Below are 18086 nucleotides of genomic sequence, written 5' to 3'. Positions count from 1 at the left end.
TCTGGAAGTAGAAATGTCCAAAAAAGAAACAACATTGTATTGCAATGCCAAGTTCCATGACCTCAGAGTTTGACAGGGGGAACAACTGATGCTGGGGGAAACACTTTATTTGTCCTTCATTATCTGCTTGCAATTCAGGGAACATTTGGGTATCTGTTCCCCAGCATTGAAAACAAACCATAGACGTTGCCAGGAACACTGAAGAATAGACACGTTTGCATTTAGGTGCAGACTCTTTGTAAGAACATGACACAGAAGTTCTATGTTATCCCACTTTTGTATCCACTCCCAACACACTATGGGGGCAATTTACAGAGGGTCAATTAACCTGCAAACCCGCACGTCTTTGGGATGTGGGAGGAAACCGGAGCACCCGGAGGAAATCCACGTGGTTATAGGGAGAACCTGCAAACTCCACACTGACTGCACCCGAGGTCAGGATTAAACCTGGGTCTCTGGTGCTGCGAGGCAGCAGCTCTACCAGCTGCACCATTTGTACACATTTGTTTAAACAAGCATATCTGGTTATCTCAACTTTGATAGAGAATGCTGCATACCGTGTTAAAATTCTTTTGATAAGTCCATAAGATTCAAAAAGGGTTGACTATCAGTAAAACGTCACAGTCTGTGACTGTTTTCACTTACATGTCTGCACTGTGGTCAGACATCCCATGGATCTGCAGTGAAGCTCTCGATCCAACATTTAGCCTTTTCCCAACAATGCTCAATGTGTTCCTCTCTGATGAGGCCACACGGTCTGGATTTATAGACGTAACGATCGAATCCTAGCACAAGAAGAGTTTTATAAATTACCAGTTCTAGGTGGCAGAGATTAATTTAGTTTCATTTAGTGTATAGAGACACAGCGCAGAAACAGGCTCTTCGGCCCGCCGAGTCCGTGCTGACCAGCGATCCCCGCACACGAACATATCCTACACACTAGGAACAATGTACAATTTTTACCTGTACGCCTTTGGAGTATGGGAGGAAACCGGAGCTCCCAGTGGTAAGGAGCAAACCCGGGTCACTGGAGCTGTGAGGCAGCAACTTTACCGCTGCCTCCCCCAAAGCTAGTGAGTTTGACGAAGTTTCTTATTAGGGAGAAGGACAGGAAAATTAAAGTCAATGCCCAAAGCATGATTGAAAAATGGAAACTAAAACTACAGAGCAGAATAAAAGTGTGTGGCAGATGACAAGTTGTTTACATAAATGAGAACCTGACTGATTACATAACTTTCAGAGTGGGAAAAGGAAATAAGAGAGGCAAAGCAAGAGTGTGAGATAAGACCGGCAGAAACTAAACATGTTCTGTAGGCATGTGGACAAGAGTAGGGTTGCAGGAAAAGGACCAGGGTTAACGAGAGATCTAAAAGGGAGCCTACTGATGGAGGCAGAGGACGCGGCTGAGGTACAAAAGGAGGCGGCACAGTGGCGCAACAGGAGAGTTGCCACCTTACAGCGCCAGACACCCGGGCTCAATCCTGATTGCCTGTATGGAGTTCGTATGTTTTCCCCGAGTGCTCTGGTTTCCTCCCACACATCAAAGACCTACAGGGTTGTAGGTTAATTGGCTTCAGAAAAATTGTAAATTGTCCCTATTGTGTGTAGGATAGTGTTAGTGTAAGGGGATCAGTGGTTGGCGTGGACTTGGTGGGCCGAATGGCCTGTTTCTGTGCTGTACCTGTAAAATGTAAAGTCTAAAAGTCTTTGCCAGATGTTGATGGAACCTCAACAAAGTAAAGGGAAACAGGTCGACACAAGAAGCTGGAGTAACTCAGCGGGTCAGGCAGCATCTCTGGAGAAAAGGAATGGGTGACGTTTCAGGTCGAGACTTCTTTAGACTGAAGACTTCTTCAAGTCTGAAGAAGGGTCTCTACCCGAAACGTCACCCATTCCTTCTCTCCAGAGATTCTGCCTGACCCGCTGAGTTACTGAAGACTTATTTGAGTCTGAAGAAGACTCTCGACCTGAAACGACACTCATTCCTTCTCTCCAGAGATACTGCCTGATCCGCTGAGTTACTCCAGCATTTTGTGTCTCCCTTCGATTTAAACCAGCATCTGCAGTTCTTTCTTACACCATGAAAAGGGAAATTATAATTCTGGATATGCTAATTACAGGGATTAGAAAAGCTAACTGCACAAAGTGGAGAGATTACTTAGTCACGAGGAATGCATGCTAAATTGTGAAGTGAGGAAATTAAAGGTTGGCCTTGATCTTTCAAACAACTACAAGTCCAGGGATGGTGCCCAATCACTGGAAATCTGCCTACGTAAACAACCTTGTTGAAATAAGGTTGTTGGAATAAAACCAGGACAGATGGGTCAGTTTAGCATGAGGCAAGTTCTAAATAGCGATCATGTCAACAAGTGGATTATGTGGATCAAGTAGAGGAAGCCAGAACTGAACAGTTCAAGACAAATCATTTGTGATTAAGTCATGCAGATGATTAATGAGGGAATGTAGCTGACTTGATACATATACACTTGCAAAAGATATTTGATAATATGCCACATAATAGGCCTCAAGAAGATTGTATGTATGTCAAAGAGTCATAGAGTGATACAGTGTGGAAACAGTTCCTTCGGCCCAACATGCCCACGCTGGCCAATATATCCCAGCTACACTAGTCCCACCTGCCTGCGCTTTGGACCATATGGCTCCAAACCTGTCCTATCCATGTACCTCTCTAGCTGTTACTTAAATGTTGGGATAGTCCCAGCCTCAACTACCTCCGCTGGCAGTTTGTTCCATACACCCACCACCCTTTGTGTGAAAAAGTTACCCCTCAGATTCCTATTAAACCTTTCCTCTTCACCTTAAACCTATGTCCTCTGGTCCTCGATTCCCCTATTCTGGGCATGAGACTCTACATACAGCTCTAAAGTATGGTATGTATGGAACTGGCATCTCTGAAATTATGTGAAGAGAGGAAAATTGTAAAGAAAGCAACTGATGATGTTTTTCTATTAACGTTATGATAACCTATATTTTGTTCCCTTAGTTTAGAGATACAGTGCAAAAACAGGCCCTTCGGTCCACTGAGTCAAAGCCGACCAGCAATCCCCGCACACTAACACTATCCTGCACACACAACGCACAATTTACAATATTACCAAAGCCAATTAACCTACAAATCTGTACGTCTTTGGAGTGTGGGATGAAGCCAGAGATCCCAGAGAATACCCACGCAGGTCATGGGAAGAAAGTACAAACTCCATACAGACAGCAACCGTAGTCAGGATGGAACCCAGGTCTCTGGTGCTGTAAGGCAGCAACTCTACCACCATGTCACCATACCACCCTTGATTTACTAAACTAAACTTGCCATCTTGCTATTGGTGTGATTTGAACTGGGACCATGTTAAGGATCATTAACATTAGGTTCCATACTCCTTAATCTCAAGAAAAAGATTACCGAAACCAAAAGTGCTGGAAGCACTACGGGGCGTCAGACAGCATCCACGGAGAGAGAACAAGTTAACATTTCAGCTTGATGTCCCTGCATCAGAACAGTCCTATTGAAACATTAACCTTGTTTCTTTCTACACAGATACTGCCTGATGTGTTGAGTATCTCCAGGAATTAATTTTTCATTTCCGGTATCTAGCTTTAGTGGAACTGAAATTTAGAATTGATGTATGTCATTTATATCGAAATGCAAGACTCAGTGTAAGTTATATTGACACAATCTCAACATTAAAAATTAATTAAAAGAGAATATTCCTTACCGTGCAACTCTTTTGTGGCGTACAGAAAACACAGTCTGCCTTCCGGTCATCACAACTATAACCTGTAAAAACAGATAGTTCAATACAACTGGAATGCAAAAACACAATGCAGTAAACCCTCGTTATAACGGACCATTGGGGAGGAGGGAATGCTGTCCATTATTGCCGATTGTACGCTATAACAGATAAAGGCAGCACGGCGGCACAGCGGTAAGTTGCTGCCTTACAGCGCTTGCAGCACCGGAGACCTGGGTTCGATCCTGACTACGGGTGCTGTCTGTACGGAGTTTGTACGGTATCCCCGTGACCGCGTGGGTTTTCTCCGAGATCTTTGGTTTCCTCCCACACTCCAAAGACGTACAGGTTTAGAGTTTAATTGGCTTGATAGAAGTGTAAATTGTCCCTTGTGTGTGTAGGATAGTGTGGGGATCGCTGGTCGGCATGGGCTCGGTGGGTCGAAGAGCCTGTTTCCACGCTGTATCTCTAAACTAAACTAAACCGAGTAAACGATTATCATTGTATGTAGTTGAAACAAAGAACTGCAGATGATGGTTAATACACAAAAGTACACAAAGTGCTGGAGTAACTCAGCAGGTCAGGCAGCATCTCTGGAGAACATGGCTAGGTGATGTTTTGGGTTGGGACCCTTCCTCAGACTGATTCGATCTGCTGAGTTACTCCCGCGCTTTATGTCGTTTCACATTGAAACTAGGTGACGATGCCGCTGGTCTGCACCAGCGAGCCCTTCTCCACCCAACCCACGGTCCAGTGACACGGCTTCAATGAAGCCAAACATGGTTTACTCCTTTTCCACCACTCTGCCAACCTGTCATTGACAGTGAGCTAACATCTTACGTCAGCTCACTGTCAATGACAGGTAGGCAGGGTGATGGAAAAGGTGTAAACCACGTTTGGCTTCATTGCTGGAACAATAAGTGCAAGAGTCGACACGTTTTGTTGCATCTGTACAATATGTTGATGAGACTGCATTATGTGTAGTTGTGGTCACCAGGCTAAAATATGGATGTGATTAAGCCAGAGAGGATGAAGAGAGCAGCACGGTGGCGCAGCAGTAGAGTTGCTGCATTACAGCGCTTTCAGTGCCAGACCCAGGTTAGATCCTGACTACGGGTGCTGTCTGTACGGAGTTTGTACGTTCTTCCCGTGACTGCATGGGTTTTCTCCGAGATCTTCTGTTTCCTCCCACACTCCAAAGACATAAAGGTTTGAAGGTTAATTGGCTTGGTATAAGTGTAAATTGCCCCTTGTGCATGTATGGTAGTGTTAATGAGCTGGGATCGCAAGTTGGCGAAGACTTGGTGGGCCGAAGGACTGTATCTCTAAACTAAATTAGCTGAGATGCTGTCTGACACGCTGATTTACTCCAGCACTCTGTGTCTATCGTGGGAGGGAGAGGGTTGGGTCGATGGAGGACTAAAACTAAAAACTAAAATGATTCACAAGAATGTTGGCAGCACTGGAAGGCTTAAGATATTAGGAGAAACTGGATAGACAGGTTCTGTTTTCCCTGGAGTGGAGACTGAGGGCTGATCTTATAGAGCTTTATAAAAACATCATGGGCATAAATAAGGTGTAGGAAAGAATTGCAGATGCTGGTTTAAACCAAAGATAGACACAAAATGCTGGAGTAGCTCAGCGGGTCAAGGAGCATCTCTGGAGAGAAGGAGGTGACGTTTCAGGTCGAGACCCTTCTTCATACTGTCATGGTAAAAAGGAATCTCAGTCTGAAGAAAGGTCATGAGCAGTAATGTCACCTATACATTTTCTCCAGTGATACTGCCTGGCCAGCTGAGTTACTCCAGCATTTTATGGGCATGAATAAGGTGAAAGATTGATGTCTTTTTCGCTGGTTGTGCCAAAGGGCCTGATTCCTTGCTGTCTAACTCCAGGACCTCCAACACCTATCCTATCTCAGATCACTGAGTCTCTTGCCCAGGGTAGGGGAGTCGAGGACCAGGGGATGTACGTTTAAGGTGAATGGGGAAAAGATTTAATAAGAATCTGGCGTAACTTTTTCACTCAAAGGGTGGTGGGTGTATCATGTATCATTGTTGAGGCTGGACCTATCACAACATTTAAGACACAGTTAGACAGGTACATGGATAGGACAGATGTAGAGGGATATGGTCCAAACGCAAGCAGGTGGGGACTAGTGTAGCTGGGACATGTTGGCTGGTGTGGGCAAGTTTGCTCATGTTTGCTACATATTGCTCATGAGCCTGTCAAGAGAGACAGCCATTCTACACCCACACAAGAGAGTAATTCAGTTTATAATCACACATGAAGCAAATGGATTAGATATTGATTGTAGAAAGTTCATTGCACAGAAAGTTATGAAGAGGTCTGAAACACATGCTGCACTTATGTTATTTGTATCCAAAGAATATTAAATGCTGGATGGACATCTATTTACCTGTGATACTGTTTGGATTGTCAATAATATTTTTGGCATCATTAGTATGGATAAGGTTCACAGGAATTATCCTTCGTTCATCATCAAACTGCAATCAAAAGCACATTGTCACAATGTTAATTTAACCACTTGTGCATGCATGAGTTTATGCATTAAATTTTAAAAGTGCAAAATCTTAATTTCCAACAGAAATACTGACACGTATAAAACAGCTCTCTCATCTGAGAGAACAGAGAATTGGTAATGCTGACAACAGAAAATGGACAAACTTCTCTATCAAGTCGTCAAGAGAGGTTATTGTCATGTGTGCCTGATAGGACAATGAAATTCTTGCTTTGCTTCAGCACAACAGAACATAGTCGGCATTGACTACAAAACAGATCAGTGTGTCCATATACCATTATATACGTAAATACACACATGAATAAATAAACCGCCTATAGGTCAGAACACAGTACAGAGTGGATAGAATGGATTTCCACTAGTGGGTGAATCTAGGACCAGAGGCCACAGCCTCAGAGTAGAAGGACGTAGCTTTAGAAAGGTCATAACGTCATGTGATAGAAGCAGAATTAGGCCATTCGGCCCATATAGTCTACTACGTCATTCAATCATGGCGGATCTATCTTTCTCTCTCAACCCCTTTCTCCTGCCTTCTCCCCATAACCCCTGACACCCATACAAATCAAGAATCTATCTCTGCCTTAAAAATATCCATTGACTTGGCCTCTACAGCCTGCTGTGGCAAATAATTCCACAGATTCACCACCCTCTGACTAAAGAAATTCCTCCTCATCCCCTTCTTAAAGGAACGTCATTTAATTCTGAGGCTATGGCCTCTGGTCCTAGACACTCCCACTAGTAGAAACAACCTCTCCACATCCTCTCTATCCAAGTATTTCACTATTCGATAAGTAAGGTGTCACGGGTTGCAGGGAGAAGGCAGGAGAATGGGGTTGAGGGGGAAAGATAAATCAGCCATGATGGAATGGCGGATTAGACATGATGGGCCGAATGGCCTAACTCTGCTCCTATAATTTATGGACTATGAATTTATGAGAGTAGTGTCAACAACAAATAGGCTAAAAGTCAAACTTGCTGAACTCTAGTACAATGAGCAGCTAATGGGTCTGACATTGTGCAGATAATTTTGTTTGCCCCTTTCTATTGTGGTGTGAGTCACACTGGTTCCAGCGATAAAGTTTACACTTTTCCTCAAATCTGAAGAAGAGTTGTTTCTGATTATAACAAGTTCTTCCCAGCTGTTCAGGCATCTGAATCATCCTACCGCAACCAGAAAGCAGTGCTGAACAACTTTCTACCTCATTGGTGACCCCCAGACTATCCTTGATCGGACTTTCCTGGTTTTATCTTGTACTAAACATTATTCCCTTATCGTGTATCTGTACACTGCAAATGGCTCAAAGATAGACACAAAATGCTGGAGTAACTCAGTGGGACAGGCAGCATCTCTGGAGAGAAGGAATGGGTGACTTTTCAGGTGAAGACCCTTCTTCAGATGTTCCAGTCTCGACGCGAAACATCACCCATTCCTTCTCTATAGAGATGTTGTCTGTCCCGCTGAGTTACTCCACCTTTTTGTGTCTATCTTCGGTTCAAACCAGCATCTGCAGTTCCTTCCTACACTGTAAATGGCTCGATTGTAAACATTTATTGTCTTTCTGCTGACTGGTTGGCACCCAACAAAAGCTTTTCACTGTACCTCAGTACACGTGACAATAAACTGAATTATTCGGGTGACCAAGTACAGTATGTTAGGGAAAGCTTCTCAGCAGCATCAACTAGCAGTGCTGCAGCTGCACCCCCTCAGTAACCCAAGTTTAATCTGGACATCTGGAGCATCTGATGTGTGAAGTCTTCATGAACCTGCGCTGACCAAGAGTATTACCTCCAACTTGTTCTCCTGTCTCAAAGATTTTAATTTTAGTTTAGCTTCGAGATGCAGCGTGGAAACAGGCCCTTTGGCCCACCAGGTCCGCACTGACCAGCGATCACACTAGTACTATCCTGCACACTAGGGACAATTTACAATTTTTACCGAAGACAATTGACCATCATTTCCAACCACAACAGATCTGTGTTACCCCACTTTCGCATTTGATTTTAAAATGTTTATGAAAGCATTTCAGAGTTCTCCACCTTCTTCCACCCTGCTACCTTCTTATGATTCTGTGATCCAGTATCTCTTGCATTGTTAATGGCCCAGTTAAAGATGGGATCATTGAAAAGCTTACTATTACATTTACAATTGTTATTTTTTACATTAATAAAAGCTTTATTATTATGTTACAATTGTTATTTTTTACATTTCTCACAAACTTGCCAGTTTATTCTAACTTGTGTCTATTCTGATCCAGAGAACCGGGATTGATCCTGACTACGGGTGCTTGTCTGTACGGAGTTTGTATGTTCTACCCGCGACTTGCGTGGGTTTTCTCTGAGATCCTCAGATTCCTCCCTCACTCCAAAGACGTAAAGGTTTGTAGGTTAATTGGCTTGGTGTATGTGTAAATTGTTCTGAGCGTGTAGGATAGCGTTAATGTGCCGGGATTGCTGGTCGGTGTCGACTCAGTGGGCTGAATGTCCTATTTCCGCGCTGTATCTCTAAATTAAACAAAAAAAACTAAACCCATTACAACCATCTAGGTTTTTCCCCACATTCTAGGAGCCAAATTAGGCCATTTGGCCCGTCAAGTCTACACCGCCATTCAATCATGGCTGATCTATCTTTCCCTCTGATGCAAGCAGGAGCCTCCACGTGGCGCATCCCGGGCACTGCTGACGACAGGAACTGTACCACAGTGACTGAATGAAGTAGCCAATTCTGCAACCACCGAGCGACCAGAAAGACGTGATATAGAAAATGGCCGGACACGAGGAAGAAGTTCTTTCCCTCTCAACCCCATTCTCCTGCCTTCTACCCATAACCCCTGACACCTGGACTCATCAAGAATCTGTAAATATCCGCCTTAGGAATATCCATGGACTCGGCCCCCACAGCCGTCTGTGGCAATAAATTCCACAGATTCACCACCCTCTGACTAAATAAATTATTTCTTATCTCATTTCCCAAGGTACGTCCTTTTATTCTAAGGCGATGATCTCGAGTACTACACTCTCCCACTAGTGAAAACATCCTCTCCACTTCCACTATCCAGGCCTTTCACTATTCGGCAAGTTTCAATCAGGTCCCCCCTCATTGTAAACTTGAACGGTCATTTAGAAATTCAGGTTAAAAGATGGCACCTTATCAATGGTGCAATGGAGAATCAGCCTGGATTATGTGTTCAAGGCTACGATACTGTTGAAATGATCTCAGCCTGCTTCCTCACCATTATTTAATGGTTTATATTTTGCAATGCCTTATAAGTATTCCAAGATTCACAATGCCTAATGAGCATAGAATCAAGGAAGAAAATACACGGGCCATTATTGATATTTGAATTCAAAACACTATCTCTAAAAGGGTCTAAAAGCAAAATTATATATAAAGTACAGTAACAAGATAAAATCAGAACATGTTCGCCTCAATAGAGAATGAATATTATAAAACTGATAGTACATTCCCGCCACAAGTTGATTTGATGGAAGTTCAAAGTTGAATGATGATACCGGGCCTACATTTTGATGTGGCAGTGTGACAGATAAAGATCCAATGATTCACATTTAACAGAAGGAAGCTTAATTAATGGAATCAACTTACCGTGGGCCTTCCGCATTTGATGACAGATTTGTTAATCCACATGGCTGAGTATGTCAATTCGACTTTCCCATTATATACACAGCTCAGGTTAGATTTCTGTAAAACATTGTAATACAAAACTTCTTGAAAAATACTTAATTTATAGTGCAGTTCTTAAAGTTGCACAACATTTTATTCAGCATATCTCGTCCAGTCTGCCTCTAATAAGACCCACATCGGTGGGATCAGCATTACTATTTGTCTTGCCTTGAACGTTTCAGGAACATAGAAACATAGAAAATAGGTGCAGCAGTAGGCCATTCGGCCCTTCGAGCCTGCACCGCCATTCAATATGATCATGGCTGATCATCCAACTCAGTATCCTGTACCTGCCTTCTCTCCATACCCCCTGATCCCTTTAGCCACAAGGGCCACATCTAACTCCCTGTTAAATATAGCCAATGAACTGGCCTCAACTACCTTCTGCGGGAGAGAATTCCAGAGATTCACCACTCTCTGTGTGAAAAATGTTTTCCTCATCTCGGTCTTAAAAGATTTCCCCCTTATCCTTAAACTGTGACCTCTTGTTCTGGACTTCCCCAATATCGGGAACAATCTTCCTGCATCTAGCCTGTCCAACCCCTTAAGAATTTTGTAAGTTTCTATAAGATCCCCTCTCAATCTTCTAATTTCTAGCGAGTACAAACCGAGTCTATCCAGTCTTTCTTCATATGAAAGTCCTGACATCCCAGGAATCAGTCTGGTGAACCTTCTCTGTACTCCCTCTATGGCAAGAATGTATTTCCTCAGATTAGGAAACCAAAACTGTACGCAATACTCCAGATGTGGTCTCACCAAGACCCTGTACAACTGCAATAGAACCTCCCTGCTCCTATACTCAAATCCTTTTGCTATGAATGCTAACATACCATTCGCCTTCTTCACTGCCTGCTGCACCTGCATGCCTAATTTTAATGACTGGTGTACCATGACACCCAGGTCTCGTTGCATCTCCCCCTTTCCTAATCGGCCACCATTCAGATAATAATCTACTTTCCTGTTTTTACCACCAAAGTGGATAACCTCACATTTATCCACATTATACTGCATCTGCCATGCATTTGCCCACTCACCCAGCCTATCCAAGTCACCTTGCAGCCTCCTAGCATCCTCCTCACAGCTAACACTGCCCCCCAGCTTCATGTCATCCGCAAACTTGGAGATGTTGCATTCAATTCCCTCGTCCAAATCATTAATATATATCTTAAATAGAACCAAGAGACTTGCTCAGTTCCCCACTGTCTCCCTCACAACCTGGCTCCAAGATTACATTACAATTCAAATGACCTTCAAGCCCTCATCACAGAGACTGAGGCCACACGGTAACTCCTCTAGGCCCAGGTTTATTATAAAATCAGAAACGTGCAGTACTGAAAGAAACCATTTGGCCCATCATTATGTCCGCTAGTTTGAAAGGACAATCCACCGGTTCCATCCTCCATCCTCCACCGTATTCTTACTCAAAACCCTAAAACTTCACTCTCATTCTCTTGGTCATGCAATTGAGATTGGAAGAACCCTCTACTGTATCTGCATTAACAACCCCAGCAGGCTGTGAGTGTTATACAGTTCAGTTTAGTTTAGTGCAGAGATACAGCGCAGAAACAATAAACAATAGACAATAAGTGCAGGAGTAGGCCATTCGACCCTTCGAGCCAGCATCACCATTCACTGTGATATTGGCTGATCATCCACAATCAGTACCCCGTTCCTGCCTTCTCATCATATCCCCTGACTCCGCTATCTTTAAGAACTATATCTAACTCTCTCATGAAAACATCCAGAGAATTGGCCTCCACTGCCTTCTGAGGCAGAGAATTCCACAGATTCACAACTCTCTGGGTGAAAAGGTTTTTCCTCATCTCCGTTCAAAATGACCTACCCCTTATTCTTAAACTGTGGCCCCTGGTTCTGGACTCCCCCAACATTGGGAACATGTTTCGTGCCTCTAGGGTGTCCAACCCCTAAACCGACATTACTTACCATCGCCCTGCGGGGTCATAACATCTGAAGCCTGGATCGCCTCGGCGCAGAGGGAGAATAAGGAGGGAAGAGACAAAGACTTAAGATTTTTGCCTTCCATCACAGTGAGGAGGAGCCTGGTGAACTCACTGTGGTGGATGTTAATTTGTGTTTATTGTGTTTTTGTCATTTTTGCAAGGCAACAAAATTTCGTTCAGACCACAAGGTCTGAATGACAATAAAGGCTACTTGACTTGACTTGATCTTATATGTTATATAAGATGCCCTCTCATCCTTCTAAATTCCAGCGTATACAAGCCCAGCCACTCCATTCTAGCAACATATGACAGTCCCGCCATCCCAGGAATTAACTTTGTGAACATATGCTGCACTCCCACAAAAGCAAGAATGTCCTTCCTCAAATTTGGAGACCAAAACTGCACACAATACTCCAGGTGTGGTCTCACTAGGGCCCTGTACAACTGCAGAAGGACCTCTTTACTCCGATACTCCACTCCTCTTGTTATGAAGGCCAACATGCCATTCGCTTTCTTCACTGCCTGCTGTACCTGCATACTTACTTTCAGTGACTGATAAACAAGGACCCCCAGATCTTGTTGTACTTCCCCTTTTCCCAATGTGACACCATTTGGATAATAATCTGCCTTCCTATTCTTGCCACCAAAGTGGATAACCTCACATTTATCCACATTAAACTGCATCTGCCCACTCACCCAACCTGTCCAAGTCACCCTGCATCTTCATAGTAGCCTCCTTGCAGTTCACACTGCCACCAAGCTTTGTGTCATCTGCAAATTTGCTAATGTTACTTTCAATCCCTGCATCTTAATCATTAATATATATTATAAATAGCTGCAGTCCCAGCACCGAGCCTTGCGGTATTCCACCAGTCACCACCTGCCATTCTGAAAGGAACTGGTTAATCTCTACCCTTCAATTCCTGTCTGCCAACCACTTTTCTACCCATGTCAGTACCCCCAATACCATGTGCTCTACTTTTGCCCACTAATCTCCTATGTGGGACCTTATTAAATGCTTTATGAAAGTCCAGGTACACTACATCCACTGGATCTCCCTTGTCCATTTTCCTAGTTATATCAGCAAAAAAATTCCAGCAGATTAGTCAAGCATGATTTCCCCATCGTAAATCCATGTTGGCTCAGACTGATCCTGTTACTGCTATCCAAATGTGCCGCTATTTCATCTTTTATGATTGACTCCAGCATCTTCCCCACCACCGATGTCAAGTTAACTGGTCTATAATTCCTTGTTTTCTCTCCCACGCCTTTCTTAAAAAGTGGGATAACATTAGCTACCCTCCAATCCACAGGAACTGATTCTGAATCTAAAGAACATTGGAAAATGATCACCAACGCGTCCACGATTTCTAGAGCCATTTCCTTAAGTACCCTGGGATGCAGACCATCGGGCCCTGGTGATTTATCAGCCTTCAGTCCAATCAGTCTACCCAACACCATTTCCTGTTTAATGTGAATTTCCTTCAGTTCCTCCGTCACACTAGATCCTCTGGCCACTAGTACATCAGGAAGATTGTTTGTGTCTTCCTTAGTGAAGACGGATCCAAAGTATTTGTTCAACTCATCTGCCATTTCCTTGTTCCCCAAAATAAATTCACCTGTTTCAGTCTTCAACGGTCCAACTTTGGTCTTAACTGATTTTTTCCTCATCACATACCTAAAGAAGCTTTTACCTTGATATTCTTGGCTAACTTACCATCGTACCCCATCTTTTGTCCCCGTATTGCCTTTTCAGTTATCTTCTGTTTCTCTTTAAACATTACCCAATCCTCTGTTTTCCCGCTCATCTTTGCTATGTTATACCTCTTCTCTTATATTTTTATACTGTCCTTGACTTCGCTTGTTAGCCATGGTTGGCCCATTACTCCCCTTGGAATCTTTCTTCCTCTTTGGAATGAACTGATCCTGCACCTTCTGTATTATTCCCAGAAATACCTGCCATTGTTGTTCCACTGTCATCCCTGCTAGGGTATTTTTCCAGTCAACTTTGGCCAGCTCCTCCTTCATGGCTCCATAATCCCCTTTGTTCAACTGTAATACTGACACTTCTCCCTCTCAAATTGTAGATTAAAACTTATCATACTTGGCCCACCGAGTCCACACCGACCAGCGATCCCCGCACATTAACACTATCTTACACACATTAGGGGCAATTTACACTTATACGAAGCCAATTAAACTACAAACCTGAACGTCTTTGGAGTATGGGTGGAAAACAAAGAAAACCCACGCAGGTCACAGGGAGAACGTACAAACGCCGTACAGACAAGCGCCAATAGTCAGGATCGAACCCGGGTCTCTGGCGTTGTAAGGCAGCAACTCTACTGCTGTGCCACCGTGCGGTGGTCATTCCTACCATTGCATTTTGGGCGGCATGGTGGCGCAGTGGTAGAATCTCTTTGCATCAGAGTTGCTAGAATCTCTTTAAACTCCCTTTAAACTCATTTTACCCTCTATATTTGCCAATTACTCCGCTGGGTTTTGACACGCTCCCACCTTTTTTTTGCGGAGATCGGTGGAGATCGCTGGTCGGTGCAGACCCGGTGGGCTGAAGGGCCTGTTTCCGTGCTGTAACTCTAAACTAAACTAATTCATTCATGTATGTTTGAACGCTATCACAGCAGCAGAGGAATTGAAGTTCATGGAATTAATTAAATTTGGAACAAAACATGATACCCGGAATGATGTCTATAAAACTGGATTGTTGTAAAAACCCTTCTGGTTTACTGATGTCATTAGAGTTATAGTTATATAGAAAATTGACGCAAAATGTTGGAGTAACTCAGCAGGACAGGCAGCATCTCTGGAGAGAAGGAATCTAGACTTGCTACTTGTCCCTCTGAGTTGCTCCAGCATTTTGTGTCTGTCTTTGGTGTAAACCAGCATCTGCAGTTCCTTCCTACACTTCTAGTTATAGAGCATGGAAATAGGCCCATTCAACCCTACTTGTCCATACCCACCAAGATGCCACATCCACGTTAGTCCCATTTGCACACAACTGGCCCATAGCCCTCCAAACCTTTCCTATCAATATACCTGTCCAAATGTAATTGTTATTGTACATGCCTTAAATACCTTGTCTGGCAGCTCTTTCCATATGTCCACATCTTTCTATGTGAAAAAGCTGTCCCTCAAGTTCCTATTAAGTATTTCTCTTCTCACCTTAAACATATTCTTAATGGTTCTCGATTCTCCAATCCTGGGAAAAAGACTATGCAAATAGTATGCATTCACCCTATCTATTCCCATCATGATTTAATGCACTGTCACTCCCTCTTCCCCTCCTCTCCCCATCCCCCATCGGGCAAAATGAATAGGTGTGAAAGCGCACACACCCAGATTCAGGGACAGTTTCTTCCCAGCTGTATCATGCAATTGAACCATTCTATCAACAACCTGATCTACCTCATTGGAGACCGTTGGACTATCTTTGATCAGACTTTACTGGCTTTATCTTGCACTAAATATTAAACATGTTATTCCTTTTATCATGTATCTGTACACTGTGGACAGCTCGATGCTAATCATGTCTTGTCTTTCTGCATACTGGTTAGCACGCAACTAAAGCTTTTCACTGTACCTCGGTACATGTGACAATAAACTAAATTAAACAACACCTTTTAAGATCACCTCTTAGGTTCCTGAGCTCTAAGGAATAAAGTCGTTGTCTGGCATCAGATCCACATTAAAAACCAACAATAAATGTTGACTTTGTGAATGATATCAATCCTGTGAGTGAACTACATGGAGAAGGGTCTTGTCCCGAAATGTCACCCATTCCTTCTCGCCAGAGATGCTGCCTGTCCAGCATTCTGTGTCTGTCTTGAAGCTCTTTAGGATGTGTGACTCTGAACGCGATCAACCATTCATCCTCTCCTCCCTGTCCCTCCCTCGATCACTGCTAACTACCACTGCAGTTTGGAACTCTTCTTTCAAATCCTTTCCAAGTTTAGTTTAGTTTAGAGACACAGCGATGAAACAGGTCCTTAGGCCCACCGAGTCCGCGCCGACCAGTGATCCTCATACACTAACGCTATCCCACACTCAATAGGGACAATTTACAAATTTACCAAGTCAATTAATCTACAAACCTGTACGTCTTTGGAGTGTGGGAGGAAACCGCAGGACCCGGAGAAAACCCACGCAGGTCACGGGGAGAAGGTACAAACTCCATACAGACAGCACCCATAATCAGGATCAAACCTGGGTCTCTGGCGCTGTAAGGCAGCAACTTTATCGGAGCGCCACCGTGCCACACTTAAAGTCTCACACATTCCTGACTTGGCCATGAATTGTATCTTGATGCTGAGCCACACATCCTGCAATTCCATGCCATCTACCCTGGCAGAGCCCCCTTCCCTGATGCTGCTGCATCCTCTACTGACACCGACCGTCCTAACTGCAAATTCAATCCTCCATACTCCATCCGCACTCTCATTCCCTATGCCACTCGGTCCCTCTACAATGTTTGTTACTGTACATTTATTCCATAGAGCCTCACTTGGTTTCACCTCCTCATTGTGATACCTCAGATTTGTAGGTAGACAAAAATGCTGGAGAAACTCAGCAGGTGAGGAGGCATCTATGGAGAGACGGAATAGGCGACGTTTTGGGTCGAGATCTTCAGGGGCGGGAAAAAGAAAGGAAGAGACGGAGACAGTAGGCTTGTGGGAAAGCTGGGAAGCGGAGGGGAAGAAGGGAAAACAAGGACTGCCTGAAATTGGAGAGGTCAATGTTCATACCGCTGGGGTGTAAACTACCCAAGGGAAATATGAGGTGCTGTTCCTCCAATTTGCGCTGTGCCTCACTCTGGCAATGGCCGAGGCTCAGGACAGAAAGGTCAGATTTGGAATGGGAGGGGGAGTTGAAATGCTGAGCCACCGGGAGATCAGGTTGGTTATTGCGGACCGAGCGGCGGTGTTGGGCGAAGCGATTGCCAAGCCTACGCTTGGTCTCACCGATGTAGAGCAGTTGGCAGGTGTACCTCTGCCTCACCTGGAAAAACTGCTTGGGTCCTTCGATGTAGTCGAGAGGGGAGTTAAAGCGACAAGTGTAGCATTTCCTGCGGTTGCAAGAGAAAGTATCAGGGGAGGGGGTGGTTTGGATGGGAAGGGACAAATTGACCAGGGAGTTATGGAAGGAACAGTCTCTGCGGAAAGCAGAAAGGGGAGGACGGGAAGATGTGGCCAGTGGTGGGATCCCGTTTGAGGTGGCGAGTATTTGTGCAAGCATTTATGCAGTGCCTTTCACATCGTCAGATGATTACAAGGCGTCAGTCACTGAGAAAAATCATTGTTTTATGGAGTTATAGAATGACACAACGTGGAAACAGGCTCTTCGGCCCAAAATGGCCTATACCGACCAACATGTCCCATCTACACTAGTCCCACCTGCCTGCCTTTGGTCCATATGTCCAAATCTGTCATATCCATGTACCTGTTTAATTGTTTCTTAAACGTTGCGATAGTACTTGCCTCAATTACCTCCTTGGGCAGCTCGTTCCATACACCCACCATTCTTTGTGAGAAAAAGATACCCCTCAGATTTCTATTAAATCTTTTCCCCTTCACCTTGAACTTATGTCCTCTGGTTCACAATTCCCATACTCAGGGCATGAGAGTCTGTGCGTCTACCCGATCTATTCTTCTTGTGATTCTATACACCTCTATAAGATCACCCCTCATCCTCCTGCGCTCCAAGGAATAGAGACTCAGCCTGCTCAACGTCTCCCTATAGCTCAGACCCTCTAGTCATGGCAACATCCTCGTAAATCGTCTCTGCCCCCCTTCCAACTTGACAACATCTTTCCCATAACATGGTGTCCAGAACTGTACAAATGCGGCCTCACCAATTACTTATACAACTACAACATGACCTCTCAACTTCTGTATTCAATACTCTGACTGATGAAGGCCAATGTGCCAAAAGCTTTGACCACCCCATCTACCTGTGACGGAGGAACCGTGGAAACCCATACAATGTAAGGCTCCAAAAGCTGCACTAAGTTAAGTGATCAGTGAGTGTGAAGGAAGGAACTGCGAATGCACTGAAGATAACAGACACAAAATGCTGGAGTAACACGAAGGGCCGAATGGCCTACTCCTGCACCTATTTTCTATGTATCTATGTATACATGA

Source organism: Amblyraja radiata, chromosome 21 (assembly GCF_010909765.2).
Source record: "Amblyraja radiata isolate CabotCenter1 chromosome 21, sAmbRad1.1.pri, whole genome shotgun sequence".
Taxonomy (NCBI): Eukaryota; Metazoa; Chordata; class Chondrichthyes; order Rajiformes; family Rajidae; genus Amblyraja; species Amblyraja radiata.
The sequence above is the reverse complement of the archived record's forward strand: the minus strand, read 5'-3'. Positions refer to the sequence as shown.